The sequence below is a fragment of the Apis cerana genome, linkage group LG11 (genome assembly GCF_029169275.1).
Source record: "Apis cerana isolate GH-2021 linkage group LG11, AcerK_1.0, whole genome shotgun sequence".
Classification (NCBI taxonomy): Eukaryota; Metazoa; Arthropoda; class Insecta; order Hymenoptera; family Apidae; genus Apis; species Apis cerana.
The window spans coordinates 1,131,335-1,154,828 of record NC_083862.1 but is presented as its reverse complement, the minus strand read 5'-3'; the positions used below and the strand labels follow the sequence as shown (position 1 = coordinate 1,154,828).

General features: G+C 31.3%; 1 protein-coding gene and 2 long non-coding RNA genes across 9 annotated transcripts in view; all 3 read right to left on the bottom strand.

Moving 5' to 3' along the window:
- LOC114577630 (uncharacterized) overlaps positions 1 to 23,494 on the bottom strand; it is a 79,974-nt gene that overhangs the window by 38,070 nt on the left and 18,410 nt on the right. The gene's annotated exons all lie outside the window — the stretch shown is intronic.
- LOC133666890 (uncharacterized) lies at positions 40 to 7,264 on the bottom strand. 2 transcript variants are annotated; one of them, XR_009831737.1, is made up of 5 exons: positions 6,788 to 7,264; positions 4,753 to 6,631; positions 3,493 to 4,668; positions 1,755 to 1,864; positions 40 to 1,527 (listed from the first exon to the last, which is right to left on the bottom strand). It is a non-coding gene; the product is annotated as an uncharacterized LOC133666890 (long non-coding RNA). The 2 variants fall into 2 exon arrangements; XR_009831736.1 differs by having other exon boundaries at positions 4,753 to 7,182.
- Positions 16,493 to 21,325, bottom strand: LOC133666892 (uncharacterized). Its single transcript, XR_009831739.1, has 2 exons — positions 21,104 to 21,325; positions 16,493 to 21,023 (listed from the first exon to the last, which is right to left on the bottom strand). It is a non-coding gene; the product is annotated as an uncharacterized LOC133666892 (long non-coding RNA).

The window sequence follows — 23,494 nt, the reverse complement described above, 5'->3', positions numbered from 1 at the left end:
AAAAACATGATGCTATCAAAATTGAAAAGAACCATTAAATTTAATGTTTATATCCATATATATCTATCTAAATTTTTTACTATTAATTTCTTCCAATCACTGATCAATCCTCCCAACATCATTCCATTCCCTCTAACAATACAATTCCATCATCGTACATATTTCGATCGATTATAATCCATATCGTTCTCATTGTACACTTAATGGACTTGGAATCGGTAAATTTATCGATACAAGAGAAAGGAAGGTTAAATAAAAACCACATGGTTGAGTTACGATGGAATGAGACGAATAACTTCTCTTCGAGGATGCTTATTCCTTACAAAAACAGGCAGAGTGTTTACAAAGAAGAAGGCGACCATAGAGAGATCTGGCGGGGAATTAAGTTTTCACAAGTAAAAGCATCGAAATGGCTTGGAAAAGCAAGTGGAAAAGTTGGTGGTGGCGCGAAAAAGACGAGAGCTCAAAGGAGGGGATGAAACCGGAAACGACATAGAAAGACAGGCCTCCCGCCTCTCTTTTCTGTCGCGAGAATACCTCTCGGTTGAATGGTGCTCGATATTCCCTTCTTTTTCTTTTAATTTCTTTTTCTGTCGCAAGAACGAAGACAGATTGCCACGCGGTGAACCTCGTTTCCTTTGCTTCCATTCGATTGCTTTTCTCTTTTCATTCGTAGCTACCTTCGAAGAACGTTTCATTCGTTTTCTTTCTTATCTATTCGTCTATTCTATACTTTTATTTGTCTCTCAATAAAGGAAACTATATTTTTTTTCTCCGCATCGAACAGGGAGACTCGAGAGCGTGAGGTGTAATCGGCTACGATTGTTGTTTTTAGGTTAGGTTAGGGAAAAGTACAACCGATCACTATTATTATTGCTATTATCAGTAAAATCGATATGAACTTGCAAGATTTTCACGAATATAACTCGTACAAAATTTCTGTTCTGAACACAATTAAACTAATTCCCTTTGTTAATTATGAAATAAAAGAAAATGTGTCTGAGATTTTATTCGCATTATGGAACAAAACTTGAATACTTTTTTTGTAGAAAAAGAATATCTATTTTTCGATTTTGTAAGATTTTCAGCAATGTCTATTTAATACATATCTAACAAATTTAACTTAACCTAACCTGACTTAACCATCAAAGCTACACGATCGAAGAATTGAAAAAAATATTGAAATACCGAATCGATACGGAAAGAAATTTGGAAAAATTTGCTTATAAGATTATTTGACAAAAAACTTGTGCTTCTGAAGGTTGTAGTTTCAATTAAAGCAACGCTGTCACGCCACCTTTAGTACTCTTTGGCAATGCAATTAGCCGGGTTCGCCACTTCTGCCAAAGGTATCCCTTAAAAGGGCTGAAAGCGCGTGATAATTAAGACACCGGTGCCACTTGCAAGAATAATTAAGTACTGGGGACCGAATAGCGGTCGATGCTTCTTTCCTTGGGAAGATGGATGTGTGGGTGGTGCGGTGATCGCTCGAACGAGCACGCTCGTGTCGTTGGTTCAAGAATATACCTGTGAAAATTAAGTGAGGTTAGGAAACGTTGAATGGGAACGATGATAATTTGATAGTAGTTGATGAACGAGAAAGATAGTTTGTGGTTAGCTTAATATATGAAAAGTTTTAATGGAAAGAGGGAAAAAGATGATGAAATAAGAGGAAACATATTTTGAGAAGAGAAAGAGATTTTACGAGTAGATTTATTTTAAAAATGTAAAAATGAAAAAAAATATACTTAAACCTGGATAAAAAGGAAAATGTGGCTTCTGGGAAATAGATATTCCCTATAGAATTCCAATTTCGAACGAAGAATACGTTTACATTTTTGCAGCGAAATCCACTAACAAATACCTAAAACCAAATAAAATAATAAATATTAAAATAATTTAAAAATGCGTAGAAAATAAAATAATTTTATTTTAATCATTGTTCGTACGACAACTTATTATTAATATAACTCAATTATAATATAATATGATGTATCAATTATCGTATTGGCTTTAAACCCAGTTCAATTTTAATAAAAAAAAATTCTTCAAATTTCCCAAATCAATTTCGAATTATTATTCAAATAAAAATCATTGAATGACCATTGACCTAAAATTTACCAGTGCATCGAATTTGATCAATTTCTCCGCTTTTTTATCTTGTGAAAAACACGATATCGAATGTCAAAAATTGGTAAAAATCGTCGAAGTGTCTCCAATCTCGAGCGAGAAATATATCTCGCGATAAACGATTGGATAAAGGGACAAGGAGGAGGTTGTCTATTGGCCGAGAATCAGTTGCCAACTCGAACGACGCAAAAGTCACTTCGATTTCACGGTTTAAGAGACGGTCGATCCGAAAGTCGCGCGCGTGAAACTTTTTTTTTTTTTTCGACGATAGAAATTGAATTTTCCGAGTTTTCGAATCGGTGGCGATTCGATTTGTTCCACGATGTCAGCGTCCAACGAAACTTTGCCAAGTTAACGATTGAACGCGATCGATTCTGGCTCTGGAGGGAAAAAATAAGGGCGAAGAGGGCGAGGGATTGATCGAATGTTACTATCGATGCGTGATATTAAAAGGGGAATTAGAAGCAGAGGCATGGAAAAATTAGACTGATTTTTTTCGAGTTACAATAAAGGGAGAAATTGGAAAAGATTGTTGTTATTGATTTTTTAATTAAAAGTGAAAGAAATTGTTCGAGAAATTAATGGATGGTTGTTCGAGTTAAAATAAGAGGGAGATGAAGAATAAGAAAATATCGCTTTGTTTTTTAGTTTAGTTTACGAGTGACAATTTTCATCGATTTTTCAATTGCTAGTAATTAAGAAACAAAGCCTCAAAATATGATTTTTCCATCTTAAATTCTTCATAAAATTAGTTGATGATAAATTATTGTACATGGAAAGCTGCATTTATTAATAAAAGCTAAAAGTAAAATTTAATTTATCGTTTAATTCTATCATTAAATTCTTCACTTTGCAATCACATAATTAACAATTGCCAATTTTAATTTATCCTTTATAAATTTATAAATACATTTATTTTCATTCAATTAATTTAATTCAATTTCGAACAATACAATTCAACACGCAACAAAAGGATATTTTATTATAGACTTTGCTTTTACAGAAATCATATTATAAAATGTACGCTGTGAATCAAGCGTATTTTTTAAATTAATTGAAATTTGCGAATTAAATAATTTTAATTAAATAAAAAATATTTTTATCCCAAAATTTCTTTTTTTCACAACACCGATTCACTTTTACTAAAATTGCGATAAATTCCATTAAAAAAAAAAAAAAATTTATTCATCCTCCAAGATCCCCCTTTCGTCCTAAATTTTTCCATTCTTTTTTTTTTTTTTTTTTTATCTTTCAATATCGCCTCTCCATTTCATTTCTCCATCAATTTATCACAATTTTACAACAAAACTCGTTCCATATCGAGGCCACGACATTTCCAGAAAAATTTCAATCTGAAATTACCTTCATTATCCTAGCTACCTTGGCATTATCCCCTTTGGTACACGAATATCGTGCCCTTTCATGTTCCCCATTCACTCCTCCGTACCTTTCCTTAACAATGCACTTAGACGCCATTACTGACAGCATGGCGTCAAATAACGCGGTGACAATAAAATTAAAACTATCCCGGCCGAATGGAACTGAATGCGCATTCAAGCACCTTCAATTCACACCATCACCACGATATTTCAGATCGCATTATCGCGTTATGAAATATCGACGACACAATTGCACTCCATTTGCACTCTTGTCTTTTTAACAACGGTTGATCGATGCGCTAGTAATTTCGCAGCTTGGAACTACCTCAAGACTGAATAATTGTGCGACGATTTTTCGAAAGAAGACCATATCGTGATTAATAAACTGACCAGGTGGATAAAATGGTATTATTATTTCTTACAATGAAATATCGAATCGTGCTTTATCGATGATTCAGATTTCTCAAGAATATTCTTTTTTTTCCTTCAAATATCAACTATATTTTACAATTATCCGTATTTAAAATAGAATTTTTATACCGATAAAAACACGATAAATAGTGAAAATATTTTGATTGATAAGTGAAAATAATTCTTTCTCCTATTTTATTCTTTATCAACAAAAAAAAAATAATACTTCAGCACCTTTATCATCATTCTATCTTAATTTGTTGATGATTAAATGTTAAAAATCTTGTATTGATGAAAATAAAAATTTCATCTCGAACTCGATCTATTATATCGACGGAAGGTTAAGTAACTAATATTTAATATAACGCATAACGAAGAAAAATTTTAAGAAGATAAATAAATTTGAAAAAAAAATTGATAGATAAATTTTAAAACAGAATTTCGAAATTTTTAGCGAGAGGAGAAATAAAATGTGGTGGTGAAAAATTGATCGTCTCTTATTGGAAAGATTGTATTGGCTGTTGTAAAGTGCATTCTATCGTGTGTTCGAACGTAGGAAAGCAAAATTTATGGAACGTTTACTGTCGTGGTTGGCGGGTTGCTTATAGGTTTTGTTACGAGAGTTTCGCGCCATGGACGAGTATCCATCCTCTCATTTTTCTAGATATAAAAATTCCGATTAATGTTCTTGGTCTAATAAATTTTTCGAGGAACAAGGGTGCAGATTAGGATCGAATGTCATCGTCCACTGAAAATAATAAAAGCTAAATTAATAAAATAGATTATTAAAAACATAAAAATTTGAGTTATTAGATATTAAAATTAATATCACCTTATGATATCGATATGATAAGTAAAATTTCTTGACACTTAATTATTCTAGGTTTCGATCCACTTCTTCAAAATTTTTCTCCTTCGTTTCGAATAATGCTCGCTGTTTTCTAAACACGTTGCACGTTGGTTCGAGTATTAATTGTGGAAGAAAAAGGAACGCGAGGCGTATACGAACAGAGTTGGAAAAGGATACGTGGTTAACGGCGATGAAAAAGAGTGGGGGGGACGTGAAACGTGACCGAACAAAATGTCGGATCGAGATCCAACGAACGAGAAAAAGGGACAACACGCCTGACGAGAATACCGGAAACGGAGGATCGAATGGCACTGATCCGTCGATTGGTCGAATGTTTGTGAAAAATTTTACCTTTTCGATCATAGGCACGTGTACTATTTCATACCCTCGAACTCGTATTTCTCTTTTGAGAATAAATAAATTTATATAATAAGTTTGCTATTGAAACTTATCGTTAATTTAGACAATTAATGATTTAAATTAATTTGCAAAAAAAAAAACAAAAAGGAATCGAAAGAGTTAAGTAGATCCAATGATTGTATTATATAAAATTTATATACGATCTTTATTTTGTTATTAAGTTTTTGTTATTAAAAATAACAGCAATATTAAGAAAGGAAAAAATTAAGAAAGGAAAAATTCGAGAGATAATTATTCAGTAACAATTTCAAGCAATAAACTATTTTGTTATTTCTATCGATCTATCCAAAAAAGAAAAAAGGAAAAAGAGAGAGAAAGAGACATAGAATAAAAATACAAAAAGAAAGAGTTAAGGCTATTGTAGATAGATCCAACTATTGTGTTGTGCATTGTGGCCGGAAATTCTCTTCATTCGGCTTGTTCCTCCAATCACGATTCACGAAATTCATCGTGCAAAGAACGATTCGTTTGCTGCCTCTTCTTTTGTCACACGTGCAGAGATATCGTTCACCGTGAACAATTCATTTTTCTAACGAAATAAATTTTTCACGAAATTGAATCGTTCCGTGGCAACGCTTTCGCCCTTTTAATTTCTTTTTAATTTCGTTTTGTTTGTTTTTTTTTTCATTTTTTATCAAACGAAAATAGAGAAAAATTTGAAAATTCGAAAATTAATGGATTGCGTTTAATGGATTTGAAAATTTTTCTATTTTTTTGTATTTCTGTTTGCTTTCGTTTGTGTTCGATCCTTCATTTAGTGAAAAATAGTAAAAAATGAAGATGATAAATTATTCTTTAGTTTTTAATTATAGAAAATTGTATTTCAATCGTTGATTTTTTTTATTAAAATTCTTTCCTTTATTTGTAATTGTAATTCAGAGGCTATCCTATAAAAGTTAATAAAATTAACTGAAATTAATTTTAACTTGATCTTAAGATAATTTCTATTGATTTTCAATTTTTAGCAGAGTGATTCAAAGTTTGTAGAAAGAGAATTTTAAATAATACTTTAAAAGATGAAATTTACATGATCGTGCATATATGAATCACATGTTTTACAAAATCTTTCTTTTGAAACTATTATTAACAGGCAACAAAACACTTTTTCGTCATTTTATGGCTCGCTGGAATATCTTTTTTATGATAAATAGGAAACTGCGAAACTTTGTATTATTCCTCAGAGATTTCCTTTTATCGTTTTGACAAAGTAATATTGCATGTCAAGAAAAATAGAAAAAATGAAACGAACTAAGGAGAAGAAAAATTTATCGTTCTTGTTCAAATTTTTTTTTAAATTTCTTATAAAGAAAAAATTTCATTCACATCCAAAACGTATACTTATCAATTCTCATAATTATAATATAAATAATATAAAAAATATTCTCGTTCCATGCCTCAAAGATTTTTATTTCTCTTCTATAACATAATAATTAATCAAGTTCTGAAAAATATAATTTAAATATTTTACCAGCGTATTTTCTCTTTTTCAAATTACATTAAAATATTTAATAATACGAATACGAAACCACGTATTTTATAAGGATCCAGAATCGAATCACCTAATTTATTTCTCTCTAAAAAATTAATCTAACCTAACTTTTTACTTTTCTCGGCAAGGTAATATTTAACGTTTAATCACTCTCCAGCTGAGAAACACTGCTCTACACCAGCAAACGCAACGATATAACGCGTTGATGAAATTCCAATTTTTAAGAAAACGATCGTTAGCACAAACGAATAAATCGTCTCCGTTACCGTGGCTCCAATTTTGGATTAACGATGTCGTATCGCACACTCGATAATCATGCTAATGATACCAGCTAAATTTGCACTCGTCCTCGTATATCGTTACACGCTACTTTACCATGATATATAATCAAAAAGCGAATCGAATTTCTTTATGGACAAAAATAAATATAAAAAAAAATGAATGTAAATAAATCATTATAAATTATTTATCATTACATATCATTTACATATCATTTACCATAACGATGTTGAAATTAACAAATTTACAATTAAAAATAAAATAATTAATTTGAAATATTGTATCTGAATTTTGTAATAAACACTTATAATTTTCTAATTAAAATAAAAATTAATTCATTTTTAAAATTTGTATATATATATATAATTTTTCGATAAATATTTCAACAATGATCAAAGAAACAAAGAATTTTGCTAGATAAAAAAAACTAATGATTTGCCCAATATTTACAGTAGTTTGCTAAATTAAAGTTGCGTTAGCTATAGTTGGTACTTAAATGGTCGACAATCTAGAAACATCAAGTATGTTGGCAATAGTGGTCCAGACCATATCTAAACCACAGTTTCTTGACCACAATAGTCGAGCAAATATGAGAGGAGAGGGAAAAATAAAGATTTCTTAAATTGCTTGGTAAGGTATATACAAGCTAAAATCTTGTGAAATTGGCAAATATTTATAACAAAGTGTACTGTAGTTAGAAAGGAAAATAATTTTTATCTTTACGATATTAAAGCATTACAAATTGTTATAATTCAAGTTTTAATTACTTTGTTTCTTTTCCAATTTTTCATTCCAATAGTTTTCAAAATAGTTGCTCAATTGCCATCTAATAGCGAATGAATCGTGATGAGAAATAAAAAATAAAGAATAAAAAATTTTCGAAAAAAATATTAATAATTAAAAAAACAAAGTCTCAAATTTTCTTTCTTTCTGGCTTGATAATCCAATAATTAATCCAAATTACATCAGCATCAAAATAAATATTGATTTAATTATGTTTTTTTCTGTTTTAAATCAATTTTTTTCTCTACTTGTAATTCATATCTATTTTTTATCACTCGATTATTCATCTCTCCTAAAGACGAAACAAAATTTTATTTCGTAATATTAAAAAAAATCAAAATATCCTTCCATTTCGGATTTTACGATTTCATTTCGTATGCCGATGTCTCGTGGAAATAGCCTTATATCGTTCGATCGCTCGTTGTAACGATCCTTTTAAGAAAATGGCTCTCGGCTCAAGTATCCATAAAACGATCCGATATGTATTGTATACGGGAGATATACAGTGGTACTAGGCAGTTTCACAATCAAACATCTTCGAGGTTATATTTCAACTGAATTTCTGAACTTTTCTAGATATCTTCTTCGTTTGCCTTTTAATAACGCGTACATCTACATGATATAAAAATTATAATGGCATAAAATTATAAAAGTAGAAATATAAGATATATTAAGAATTGTATTTTTTTTTCATTTTTTTAATAAAATGATAATAAGATTAATAAGAGAGAAGATGGCGAGATTAAACGATCGAAAAACATAACCTAAACTTTATAAAATATAATAAGAATGTAAAACGTGTAAATGTGAAAGGTATCGGTGATTGTACGTGATGAAATGGTAATAAGAGTAATAAGTAGAGGAGCAAACATAACCCAACTTTTAAAATTGAAATAAAGAAACTTGTAAGTAGACTGATGTTTATGCATTTATGGAAAATTTGAATATAGAGAGACGTATACTTGATGTGCAAAAAAATATCTTATACATATATTTACATATTTTAATATTTTAAAGAGAAATTTTTTTAATTTGCAAAAAACATTCGTTCTTTCTATTTATGAGATAAAATAATTACTTGATATAAAACATTTAAAAAACACACGTGCAGAGAAAATATCTCTGCATCGGATACATATTTTTTTTAATTCACTTTTACTTTTCTCATTTCGATTAATTACTGGATAAAAGATGTTTAAAAAAATATAAAGAGAAAATACCTCTGATCTCTGTCTCAAGATTATATTAAAGCCACTACGTTATCCAGGAAAGATTAAGTAGCTATTTCACGCATTAGAATTGGCCATTCCAAGATTACACACTCTTATCTTCTAACAAAGCAATCTCCTTTAGCGAGTGGTATAACTCACTAATCACAACGGTCTTAATTTCGCTTAATCCCAAATTGCTTAAAATAAATTATCGTTATCTTGTAAATATAAACTAACTCCTTTTGCGTTATACGTTATATTTATTTTAATAAATAAAGGGAAAAAATTGCATTTTTTATAATTTAAAATAATTTCTATTTTAACGACAAGCACTTGTTTACGTGCAACGTAAATGAAGTACGTTCCCTGCATTAATTAATAATTTTGCATGATTGAAATTATTTTATTCGATGCTTCAAATTAATTTCTCCCTCTTTTGTCTTCTCTTTCATAACAACTGATTTTTATTCATTTTTAGATCTATGAAATACGTGATAAAAATATAAAATATTCGTGTATTATTTATCCATAAATATTATCATTAATTTCATATTAATTATATCTTCACAATCATTGTTATTTATTTAATTTAATAATCTCTTTTCACCTTTTTATAACATAACTTTTTTAAATACAAAATTAATAATTTTGCAATTATATAACCTATGAAATTAAATGTATATTCTAATGTACAATTTGAATTTGAACTTTTTAAAAAATAATTTCCACCAAAAGTTTTATTGTAATTAAAATTTTAACACGAATCCCCTTATCACCTCCTCGAATATAAATTCCAATTCATCAGAAAAAACACGATTTTTCCAACTGGTTGCCAGGATCGACAATGATCCGGACAACCTGGAATAAATTAGGAAGTAGGAAAAATGAATTGCAACCCGTGAAACCCCCGTTGAAAGGAACTCCCTTGGCCAACGTTTAATCGTCGTGACATTTCACAGCAATTTAACTACGTGCAAATGACTCTGTTGAGAAAGGAGAAATGGAAGAAAAGAGGGAAGAAACAAAAAAAAAAAAAAAAAGAAGAAAAGAAATGAAATGGATGCACAACGAAATACCAGTAGTACGATGATTTTGACGAGAGAAGGCCTTGTAATTGACATACCAATTAATTTAATTGGACCGTTACTATGCTTTTTTTAATCCTCCTCCCTCCCCTCTTTTTTTATTTTAACTATATATGCCTTTTGTGCGTGCACTAACTGAAATCGCCGATTACGTTGGGAGAACTCGTTGTTGATAGTGTGCTATGACGTTTTTGTCGAAAGAGAAAAGTATTGTATTTTGAGAAGAGAAGAGAGAACGATGGTAAAAAATTATATGTCGAGAGGAAAAAGTGAATTGACTAATTACGATTATATTATTGGAAAGTGGAAAGAAATTTTTTTATTTTCGATCATTTGAATCTTTTCTTTATAATTAGCTTCAAAATTTATTAGATAGTAAAAATAATCACTATGAAATTTTGAAAAAAATATTTGGGAGATAGAGAAAGGATATATCTAAGATTATTGAGGAAATTTAATCGAATGATATACTTTTGCTAAAAGAAAAAATTTGAAAAAGATGCTATAGTGTTACGAATGGTTATTAATTAAAATTATTAATTAAAATCGAACATCTGATATGTTATTAATTATTCTGTTCCAAATATTTTTTAATCCGGAATAAGAATATCCTCGGGATGATATCAGATAAGGGAAGACGTTGATTCGATCCTCGACTGAAAGTAATCAGAAAAATTTCATTTGGTCAAAATAACCGAGAATTCGTGGAATGGATAGTTCCGCTTTAACATTGAAAGGGATCCAACTAGAGAGGGGGGAGAGAGAGAGAGAATTCTATCTCTTGAAAAACACATTTTACATAACAAAAAGAAGTTGAGCAAAAAAACACCTGGAGACGTTCATCAAAATGCAAAGCAAATTTAAAATGACGTGGATCTCCAACGTTAGAAATTTCAGACAATACAATTCAAGGAAAAAACAGAAAAGTGAGAAGAAAATATATTTTGCACGTTTTCTCTGATCAGTCGTGTAATTATTTATGGAGAGATATATTATTAAAAATCGAAGGAAAAATGTTTTATTCCGACGAATATATTTGTATGATAATGAGTGTCGCATTGGTGAATTTATTATCATAAATAATGTATATCGTTTTTCGAAATAAATACACTGTATTAATCAATGTAATCAATGTTACGCATTGATCAATGCATGAAATAGAATTGAGAATACAAGGGGAATAAGAAATATAATTTATACAGGGAATAAAATTGATCCATTTTGGAAATGATATTAACATGATGGAATGTTTTTCGATAAAATTTAAATATTATCAATTTACAAAAATTTGACGTATTAATCTATATTTATTTTTTTTTTTTAATATTTTAATCATTTTAATCGAGAAATCTTTTTATTAATTAATTGAAAAACTCATTGGATTAATAGATGTTTTACTGAATAAAACGTATATTTTTATAATATTTTTTTCTTCTTTGAGAATTTTGAGAATTTATTAAAAAAAAAATAGATCCAAATATATTACGGTGTTAAAAAAGAAATATGATACTGCCAAGAATATATAATGAACACCTGAAAAAAATTCAAAGAGAAGAATAGAATAAGAATTTTTAGAATTAATCAATATTTATATCGAAAAATGGACACAAAAAGAGTACTTTAACGTCAACAAAGAAATCGTATATCACCGTATAATTTATTTAAAATAAAAAATATATATATTAAAATATTTTTAATAAATAATTAAACAGTAATTTTTTTATGTCAAATAACATCACATAAATTATTTTCATTACGATTTATATATACATATATATATATATATATTGTGATGTAAACAGGTGGCCTAACTGTGTTTCTACAGAATTACAATTTTAAAACGGGCACAAGGCCACGAAATGATACAGGAAAAACAAACTTTAAGCCACAAAACAATGATAATGAAACAAGGAAGTTCTTCCGTAAAAGTTTTTCAACCGGAAGCCGAGGTTCAACGCCGTTCTTTCCATGCCACGTCTCCCCTTTTCATCCTTCTCCCCTCTGTTGCACCACGAAATTATTAAATTAAAATAATCTGCTTCAACCCGAATCCGAAACTTAAACTTTCAAACGAATTTAAATTAACTTCAACAAGCCTCCCCCTGAAATTGGATGAATACTAATTTCTTTTCGATCTATGTACAATCCTTGTAGCGTTTTATATCGTTTAAATGATGATAACGATGGATGTAATCGTTAAATTATTTCGTATTGAATTATTATTATTATTAGTTTTTTTTTTAAAGATGTCGTGTAATTAAAGAAAAGATTCGTAAAAGTTAGGTTAAGATAGAAGATTTGATAAAATGGGAGAAGCAAATTTCAATGAAAAAAAAAAACTTACTGTTAAAACATATAATATATATTTACATTACCACCTATTATAATCGTTCATTCGTTTATTCAATGCTTGTTCTTAGACACTCAATATAAGAATATAAAGGAAAAAATAAATGGAGAAACAACAGAATTTTTCCATTGTTAAAAACTATACACGAATTCCCCTAAGGAATTTTCGACGGTATATACGATGTAAGGCTTTATGCAAAGCCTTTCTAACCGACTCTTCAAACCTCGAAAACGTCGTCCACGTACATAACACTCTTTGCTTTCACGGATAAAAGCAAACGCATCGCTTTAGCCCCCGTGTACAATCTTGCGCAATATGCCCGGCTTGATTTTACTCCTTACGGATGTATCCAACACGCAGTACCTTGTCTGCTTGAACAGATTATTATTAGCCACGATATAGTTGTCGCGTGAAGCGAAGAAGTAAATTTAGAAGAACTTTCTCGATCGATAATTTTATTCCACGTTTACTCCTCTGGTAATTAAAACGAATTTCATTAAACGAGAGGTTAAATATTTGAAATGCGAATATTTAAATTTTCTAAATTAATTATCTTAGATGCCATCGTTCTATTTTTATTTATAACGTTTGTTAAATTTGCCGGATTTGATTAATCGATCAGAACTGGTATAAATTTAGAAGAATCTTTCTCGATCGATAATTTTACTCCTCTGATAATAATAATTGAAAGGAATTTGATTAAACGAGAGAGTAAATATTTGAAACACGAGTATTTTAATTTTCTAAATTAATTGCTTTGTTAAATTGCTACTAAATTTGCCGAAACGATTCGATCAAACGATCGGAACAGTATAATTACGTTCTCAAGCTTGAAAACTTTTGGATACCTAATGGATCATGGCAATCGTCGGCCTCCAGACTCAGCAATTCACCGATCTTCAAACATCCGGCAATTAGTTAGTCACGTATCGACTCTTATACCGACCAACTCGATGACTGCGCTTTAAATCAATCGAAGCGCCTGATCTTGCACTCTGAACATCTTAAACGAACATCTTAACCACAATTACAGGGAGGGAGGGATCCCTCAAATATTAGATCAAATTTCGAAGCAATAATAAAATAAATAATACAATATTATCTAAATACCAATAAGCATTGATCACATAAAAAGTATCTAAGAAAAATCTAAACATAAATATCGAAGAAACAAAACCAAAAACCAATTAAATATATATCTGAATTAAATTATGCTGCAACTTTAATTTGCACGCATAATCCGTTTTAATAAAATTAAGAGATTTTGTTAAATTAAGAAATCTTGAATCGAACCATCTTATATCGTTATATATTGTCACTTTGCATTTTAATAAAAACATCGCGATCAGCGTCACGCGCACATCAGGGACGAACAATCAAATCAGGAGCCCGAGGTGGAAAATATTTTCTCAGCGATGCATATATGCATATAAATTAACTGTTCCCCTTAATTGAGTTACGAATCCTCGAGCAAAAAGAAACATTTTTCTTCTCTCATCGCTGATGTATTTAGCCAGAAATTACCTCTCTTACCACGCTCCCATAATTACTACGGTTAATTGATAAAGATTCCAGGGGAGCTGGAACAGTTGATCGGTTAAAAACGGAGAATTACGATATTTTACAATGTTTAATAATCGCTGGAGGATTATTGCATCTCGTTTGGAAATGATTTTCCACGATTCGATGTGTGAATAAATTTCGTTCGTGATAAAAATTTTGCAGAGAAAAAAAAGGATAATTATTCTTTCGAAATAAATGATTGGACGTGGATGTATAAATGAATAATTTTTTTTTCTAAAGAAAAAATGTGACACGGTATTTCTTAAAGATCGGATTAATACACGATGTAAAATTACCTTTATAATACCTTTATTTGCATGAACACAATGGCTCGAAGGAAGATGACTTACGTAATGAACGCCCGTCTAATTTCCAGAGAACAAAAGATTATTAAGATTACGCAAGTTGAAATTTACTCGAGCTATTTTATTTACCTTCTTATTAAAAAATAAGAAAGTTTGGAAATTTCGACGAATAATCTCCAACGCACGACTCGATCACTTCCATTAAATATTTCAATGCGAACTAATTCGATATACGCAAGATCCTGTTGTATAAAAAGATCCCTACCTATCCCACGTATCGATCCGTTCTATTCGTTAAAAATCTTCCCTTTTCCCTTCGTTTCCACGAGATGGAACGTGAGTTCGAGCATACCCAAGTGTACAAACATATTAGACCGTTAACGAAGAGACAAGAGTTAAAATTGAATATTCGTTCGTCTCTGCTCGATCGCGCGTAACGCGAATGATTTTCCAGAAAATTTAACACGACCATTTCGTGTAACTAGGAGATCGATTCGAAACTCTGGTTTGCGGAAAACAAGAGGGGGATATATATGTATATATATATATATATATCGAACAGTAGGGAAACGTTTACCAAACCGAATTATCGGCGAGTTCTTCGGTTAAACGATCGTTTTCGTTCGAGTTTGGCAAATTGAATTTCTCGATTAATATTCGGCGTCACTTGTAACGCGCGCAGAAATTTATCGCGAAGACAAAATGGATTTCATCGGCTAATTGGGATTAACGTTAGGTGGGGGAGGGGGAGCAGAGAGATAGAATACGTGAAAATTCGAAATAACTTTGGAAATTTGCATTAATCAGATTTGCTGGATATCTCCGTAAGTAGTAATTATGAAGAGGAATTTTGGATTAAATTTAATAACTCTCTCTTTTTTCTAAAAATTATTTTTAATCGACAGAATAATAATTTTGTTTATTCCAATTGATTTATTTCTATAATTATCGCGGATATTCGCGGATTTTAGATTAAGATTTGTTAACGAACAGGTTTAAATAAATGGAGCTTTGACATTTATATCGATATTTTTCGAAAGAATTAATGAATATTTCTGATCATCCGGCAAAGGGGAATCGTTATTAGTGTTATTAATGGAATCTCGTCTTACGAATTAGCGCAAGAGCAAATAAATTCATTTTCAGTGAGGAAATCAATTACTGTGGCGCGGAACAAACGAGGAAGGATAAACCGCTGATTGCCATGTTGCTTTGATACTTTGATACTCGTGATGGTGGAGTCGAACGTATCTATTTATCTGTGGCAAAATGTTATTCCCAGAATCGTGTACGAGAACGCGCTTCCCGTGAGATAAACACTTGACAAGTATATATTGGTGATCGAATTTCGAAAATGTGTATCACCGGTTTTTCCACTTTCGGCTTTCAAGTTAGAGTTATTTGATATCGATGATCCAGGTTAATCCGATTCCGATTATTTTTGGATATTTTTAAAGTCAAAAATTTTCGAGATTCTAACTGGAAATAAATTCAAAATAGTAAAAAGTAATAAAGTAGATTCAGACTTTGTAGATTTTAAATTTCTAAAAAACACACAGAACTTTTCAATTTTACTTAAAAGTTAAAGGACCCATAGAATTTGAAATATTTTATATTCCACATCTAGGGATCCCTAGATCCTTAAAAAACACGTAAGACTTTCTAATTTTAACTTAAAAGTTAAAGGACCCATAGAATTTGAAATATTTTATATTCCACATCTAGGGATCCCTAGATCCTTAAAAAACACGTAAGACTTTCTAATTTTAACTTAAAAATTAAAGAACGCGTAAAACTTGAAGTATTTCTCTATTGAACGATTATCGAAAAATAAAAGAAAAAATGTTGGAAAGAAAATTTTAAGCAAGAAGATATAAACAATATTCCATTTTATTTTCTCTTTCTAGATTAAACTACGCATCTCGTTTCCAACTTATCCAGCGTTATGAAAAAAACTATGAAACTATAGGGACAGCTTAGCAGAGAGATGAAAACATCGTTCGTGGGATTGGATGCAACGATGGTAAGGATATTACAACGAGGAGGGAAAGGATACAGACCTGTCCAGAAGGTGCCTTGGAGAGAAATTCAACCAAGGACAACTTTTCTATTTACCCTTCACCCCTCGTATGTGAACTCTTAATGATACTGAATTATTCATGAGCCAGACTTTTCGCTTTCCTTCCATATAATTTATGCCCTTTCCACTAATGTTCTTTCATTTACTATTTTCCTTATTTTCTCTCTCTCTTTATTTCTTGTATTCTTCAGCACAGAGGATCTGTCGTTCGAGTCGAACATTTAAATTATTCCCACTTTAGAATTATTCTTAAAATTGTCAAAATTATCTATATTTCTTTATTTCATATTTCTTTCCTCCTCCTCCTTTTTTTTGCAAGCAATTAAAAATACTACGCGCGGCATATTTAAATATATCAACGCTATTCCCCAGCATCAAAATTAAAACGAGGCGATTAAAAGTTAAATAAATCGAAATCGATGCATTATCCGGCAAAGAAGGGAGGAAAAAGTGATTCTTTTTTAATTCGATCGTCCAACGATCTATGATACGAAATAAAATACGAAAACTTAATCCTCCCGTGGCGGCAGTCGTTCGATTCGTAATCGCTTCTCCTGTCCACGGCCGAAAAACTTGGACAAGAGTTTCAACCGTCCCCCTCCCCAATCAGAGGGAGGGGGAGGTAGGATGAAGAACAATAGTTGGAATTGGTTGACCAGGAATTTTTATTGAACGAGTCGAGGTGGAATCGACGCCTTTCTTCCCTGCAAAGTTAATCCCTCCTGTTTTGATTAACCGCCATTGCATCCTTTCTCGCTCGAAGATGCGATTACATTCGCGAATACAATTCAACGATATTTTATATGAGCATAAAGAATCGTGTTAAATAAAAATTATATCATAGAAGAAAACGATATCTAACAAATCTACATCTGTATTACTTACTTGAATCAATTTATTTTTCGTAAAAAAGAAAAAGAAACGTAGCGATTGACACGTTTATCGATCTAAAACGATCGAGAGTACTCGTCCAACTTGAAATCGGATCATTTTGAAAATTATCAATTAAAATTTACAACGGTTATTTTTTTCTTTTTTTTTTTAATTTGATTTCGCAACTAACTCATACAACTGTGAATGCGTTGATTAAGTAGAATTTGTCAATTGAGATTTTTATAACAAAAATTGGCAACGATATTTATTTATATTATACACGTCGAAAAACAAGAGACTATTTTGATTAACGGTCACAATAGTTCCCCCCGAATTTTTCAAAACAACGAATTTTTCGCGCCAAACAGGAAGGAAAAAAGTTTTTTATCCCGGTTTCTTTGATTCCGGTCACCCATTTTCTAACTCGATAAAATATACAACAAAATACAAAAGTGGAGGAATAAAGGTTTGATGATGCGTATGAAAAGCGAGCAAAAATCGAGCCAGGGGATCGGCCACTTCCCCCCTCTCTCTCTCTTTCGCCTCGACATTTGCATGAAAATAACGTCTGCGAGAGGAATCGTTATTTTAGAATTCCGTGGAATTAATCCCTTGACCCTCGATCGCAATTTCCAGTACGCTTAATCGAAAGGGGAAATTGATTAACAAATGAACGAACGCTCTGCAGACGGAATAATAATTGATAACCAGGTTTAATATCGAAAGGTTTTGGATTGGTGAAAAACGTTTTCGAGGGGGGAACAGGTAATGGCTCTTAATCATTTCCCCCTTCCTTTATCTTTCGTTCCTTCTTTTCGTTTCCACTCTTCTTCCTTGACGAAATCAATTTTATTTCATTAATCTTAATTTTCATTAATCGAGCCCTCCCCCCCTCCTTTTTTAAAGGATATCCTTCGACGTGAAATACCATCAAATTATTCATCATGGAAATTAGAAGACTTTGATCCAAAACGTTGTAAGATTCGTTTGGAAATGGTCGAGTATATCGATTTAATATTTGAAAGTAAGAAATAATATCAGACTAATATCAATTGAAACTTGTCGAAATTTAGTTTGAATATCTCGAGTTGGGCGGATTGTTTAAAAAATTTTTTTCAAAATTACAAACTTGAGAGAATCTTCATTGCTAATTGAATTATTATTGGACACGATGCTTTATCCATCTTCCATTATTTCTCATTGTCGAATATATCTTTCGTTTTACTTGGCCAGCATTACTTCCCAATATCCCTCTCTCTCTCTCTCTCTCGCCTCGTGTCGATGCTTTCGACGAGAATCTTGATGGATTTGCTCGGTATTTGCAAGGACGAGCAGATATCGAGATGTAACGTCGAGCAACAATGGATCCCTGCTTCCGTGCTATCGTATCCCTTAATGCGTTTCGATTAATATCGATAGTTGCTTGAGAAACGTTGCTTCATCCTGTGGGCGATCACGATTGTTGGAGTTTTTAACGAATTTTATAAAATTTTAGGTTCGAGTGCCGTAAGAAATTTCAGAATTTTGTTTCGACAAATTTTTATCACACTACGTTTGTGGAATTAATTATAATCTATATACATGAAACGTTTTGTATCGATGTGAAGGTTATCTATTTTTGTGTAACAGAGAAATAAATGTGGGAATATGATGCAATTGGTATACTTCAAACGATCGTGACTGTGAGAAAAACGAAGAAAGAAATTACAACATTTCGTGATGCAGATATGAATAATTCAAACAAATTTGCAATACAATATTTCCCATTTATTTTTATTTTTATCTTCGTTCTTTTATTAGAAACGATTTATTTTTTCTTCTATTCAGAAAATACGCGTAAATCCATAACATTTTTCCATTAGCTTTCAATGAAACGAATATAAGAATAAATCGCACAAGTTAGAATTGCACTGTTATTCCAATTTAACGAGGAACGTTCATATTTTCCTAGAAATATTGCATCACGTTAAAATTATTATTGTTGCGACGAACAAGTTTGAGAAAAACAAGAAATTATGTTGTTATTTCTAAATGGAGGTTAAAAATTTTTTATACGAATCACATTTTCAGTTTTCTATATCATAATTGTTTTCGCTTCGAAGCAAAGTGCCCGGTTAATTAACGAAATTAAATCGTCACTATAAACGAGCTCATTGTTCCAATTCCCTGTTGGTTTTCGCAACAGGAAAAAAAAAAAAAAAAAAAGAAAAGAAAGAGGCTGGTGGAATGGAGAAATACGAGTCGAGGGAAACAATGACAAAGCGCGAACTCTTGTAAATATAGGGTGGAGTTGCGCGAAGGAAAAATGACCAACGCTACGATTGTCCAAGTAAACACTCGCGTAAATATTGAAATATGTTTTCAAACGCAAATCTTTATAGTTTGATTCTTTTACTTTTTCTAATTTTTTCCCTTCCTCTCGGATTATTAATATAAGAATGTATAAAATGTATAAAAAATAAAAGTCACGTTGATTAATTTGTATATATACTTCAAGAAAAAAGACAAAATAATTATATTTTTCTACAAATCGTTTCTATGCCGCTTGTCTGAAGCTTGGAATAAGAGTCGGTAAGAATAGGTGTAAGCGATATAATGAACGATTAAAAATTACGGTTTTCTTTAGACGACGATATCTCGGGAACCGGAAGACGTATGAAAACGAATGAAAAACCGTTTTAAAGAGCAAGATTTCACGCTTCTAACGATCTTTTATTCGTTGCTCGAAAGTTATTATTTTCGAAGTTACAGCGATTCGAACTTTTCCTAATTTCAATAACGGGATTTAATCGGATTCAAGATCAATGATCGAAAATTACCTTTTCTTTACACGACGATATCTCGAGAACCGGAAGTCGTATCGTGACGAACGAAGAATCGTTTTAAAGGGTAAACTTTCACGCTTCCAACGATCTTTTATTCATTGACCGGAAGTCACTATTTTCGGAATTGCAGTGGTTCAAAGTTTTTCTAATTTTAATAGAGTTTGATCAAGCTTTAACGGTTCGTATATTACGAGATAGCTCCTTTTTTTACTTTTCACGACTAATAATATATCTATTAAGATTCTTTTTCAATTAAATGAAAAGTTATCTTAAATCGATAAAGTGTTTTCTCCCGCGAATATATATTTAACAATTCTATAATACTATATACATTCTTCCTCGTCCGATACTTTTTACATAATCAAATTCCCGATATTCTCAAGATTCTTTATTTAAAATCCGTCCCTCGAAACGGAATAAACTCGACCCAATTCCGGAAAGACGCTTTGAAAACGGTTCGCGCATAATTACCATGGTCACTTGAAACGATTATGGTCCCCGCCGACATCGAGGTTGAAATACAGCTATAGTAGAAACGTGATCACCCTTTGGAAGACGCCAACGACCATTAATATGAATACCGCAGAAGAAAGAATCGTTAAAGAGAAAGAGGAGGCTTTTTTTTTATCTTTACGACGCTTGCTTCAAGCAAGATCACAGGAGTGGCTCGTGTACACACCCTCTGTCTCTCGGCCCGCGTGTATCTGGGTCACCTTAGAAATTTAAAAGAACCATTACTCTTGCGTTTGGCCGAAAACCTGGCCACCCTAGCCTTTTGAAATATTTTAATCCCCGTTGCAATCTTGCGCCTTCCTTCGTGTGTACACGCCAAACCCTATTCAATCAAAGGCGTCCCTTAAGATCCTTTGTGGTGATCCAAGACTACAGGATAATTACCTGTAGTTATACAAGGATCCTTTGGATCTTTCCTGTAATATTTCCGATCGAAAATCGAGTTGAAATTCCAACACCAAAAATTTTTTAAATAATCTGAAAAAAAATAAATTTCTTTAAGTAATAAAGAAAGAGAGAAAAAAAGCTTTTCTATATATCTTAAATTATATATTTACGAATTTCTGAAAAGACAGTTTTTGTTGGCCTGCTCTGTGTAAATTCTTAAATATAAATTGAATTAATATCTGTTCAAATTTAATTTAAGAATAACAATTATTTATCCAAGATATCAAGCAAATATTGCAATTTCAGAGAACAATTAATTTCTTCCAAGTAATCTCGGTGTACTCGCAGAGAAGTTCGATCACTCTACTTCGGTCAAGAGAGCTCGCGAGTGCGAATCCTATCCCTGAATTAAGGCCTGTATTTATACGCGCTGAAACTTGTCTCTATACGAGTCGGCCTTCGCGCAGGCGCACACGCGAAACTCGAGAAACTTTGTGGGGAAAGAATGTTCCACCAGACCGTGCCGCGTCTTTATCCACAGTGTCGGGGAGGGGTGGGGGAATATTTTGGAGAAGCGTTAAATTATGTATACGCATGCGTATCTCGGAGAAGTATCGGTGAAGTAGTTGAGTGAAACACGAGCCGAAGCAACCAGCGAGAAACGTCTACTAATTTCGCCACTGCACCTTCCTGCAAATTTTAAATCAGGAGTTTCGTTCTATCGGATCGATCCTTGCTTATATGCAATTTAATATGTAAATTATCAGCTTGAAATTCCGTGGAAAGGATCTTTCAAAACGCTCCTTGTCAAAATTTAAGAAACTTTTCTGAAATTTTAACTCCGGACTCGTGTTAATTACGGAACTACGTTTTAATTAGGAGGGAAGGAAATTTGTAGATGAATGAGGGAGAGGGGAACAGTTGCTAGGGGAAATATTACGTTTTATTATCACGAATATGAATAAAGAATACGAGAGAAAAATAATTGAATTCAGCTGTAAAGAATTTTTATAATACTGTTATATGATACCGTTTTCCGCGAGCTCTTTATAACTATTTGCGTTTCACGAAAAGTATAAAAATTTCGAAAAATAATAAATCATGAAAAAAAAAATATATATATATAATTTCGTATAAAACCGATATTTATATGTAACCGAATTTATATATAATTCTTCACAATATTTTCTCTCTTTTGACGATACAGGCTAGTTTCGTTTATAAATTTGACGCGGATACAATAGCGAAATAAAATGAAAGTGAAAATTCGTCCCGCAAATATAAATTCATGAATAATATAAAAGTTGTTGTTTTTTAGTTTATTTGTGTCAATTTAAAATATTAGTATTTGTAACTTAATCGCAAAACGATTTATAATTTCTCTGGGTAAAAGGAAAAGAAATGTTTCCGCAATATTTCTTCACTTCGTTTTCTTTTATACACGCACTTTTAAACTCTGCTCGGTTCACTTTTGTAACAACACGCAATATCCTTATTTCTGGAACTGCTCATATCTGTTCCTGTTCCACTTACGCGACTATAAAGAAAAGTTTTTTCCCACCCTTGGCTAAACTACTTTCATCTAAATCTGTCATTCTTTGTATATCCTCGCTTGATAAAACAAAACTAAAAAAGATCTTGCATATCGTCGATTGTAATTTAATAATAATAATAATAATAATGTATCTCTGCTCGATAAATTAAACGTTAGGGGAAAAAGTGAAAGTTCCTAGAATTGTACTAGATAAACGAAAGAATAATAAGAAATAATTTACACGACTCTATGAAATTGTGTGATCTTTGATTGTGAAAAAAGATGATGAAAAAAAAATTTAATTATCGTGCCAAGAAGCGAAATAAAAAGAGACGAGTTTAAATTGAAAATTCTTTAATGGAGAGATTGAAAATTTTTCTTTTTTACAGAATTATGTTGTACACGAAAGGTACAATTTATTGAAAATTCTTTTTCAAAAATATTTCTCTTCCTAATTGTGAGAAATTAAATTGAAAGGAGGATAAAGAGGAAGTGTGAAGTTTTACTATCAAAGTCAGGTTTATAGAACATAACCTACAAGTTTTATTTTTTCTGGGCCTGAAATACGATTTTATCGAAAGAAATTCAAAAAAAAAAAAAAAAAATGAAATGAAACTTTTTTTTATCGTGAAAATACCGTGTAAAACGTCATGAAATATTTTATGAAAAAAGAAAATCATTTTTAAAAATAACTGCTGACCAAAGGGAGGGTAAAACGTACGTGTTTTCGTTTCGAGAAAAATTCATCGACTTTTTTATTCCATCTAATTTTTCAATATTTTTTCATACTTTCTTTTGTAATAAAAAATTAATCTTTGTTAAAAATTTTTCTTCCAATCATTTTTACTAATTTCAATCAGTTACATCTTGCCGTTTCAATCTCCTCTTGAAAAATTATCATTTCAGTTCTAATCATACAGGTTGGTAATCATCTCATAATTTCGACACAATGAGAAATTTCAAGAGAGAAAAGCCAATAATGATGGAATTAGAGAGTTTGTTACCGTGTATTGAAACAAAATTTCAT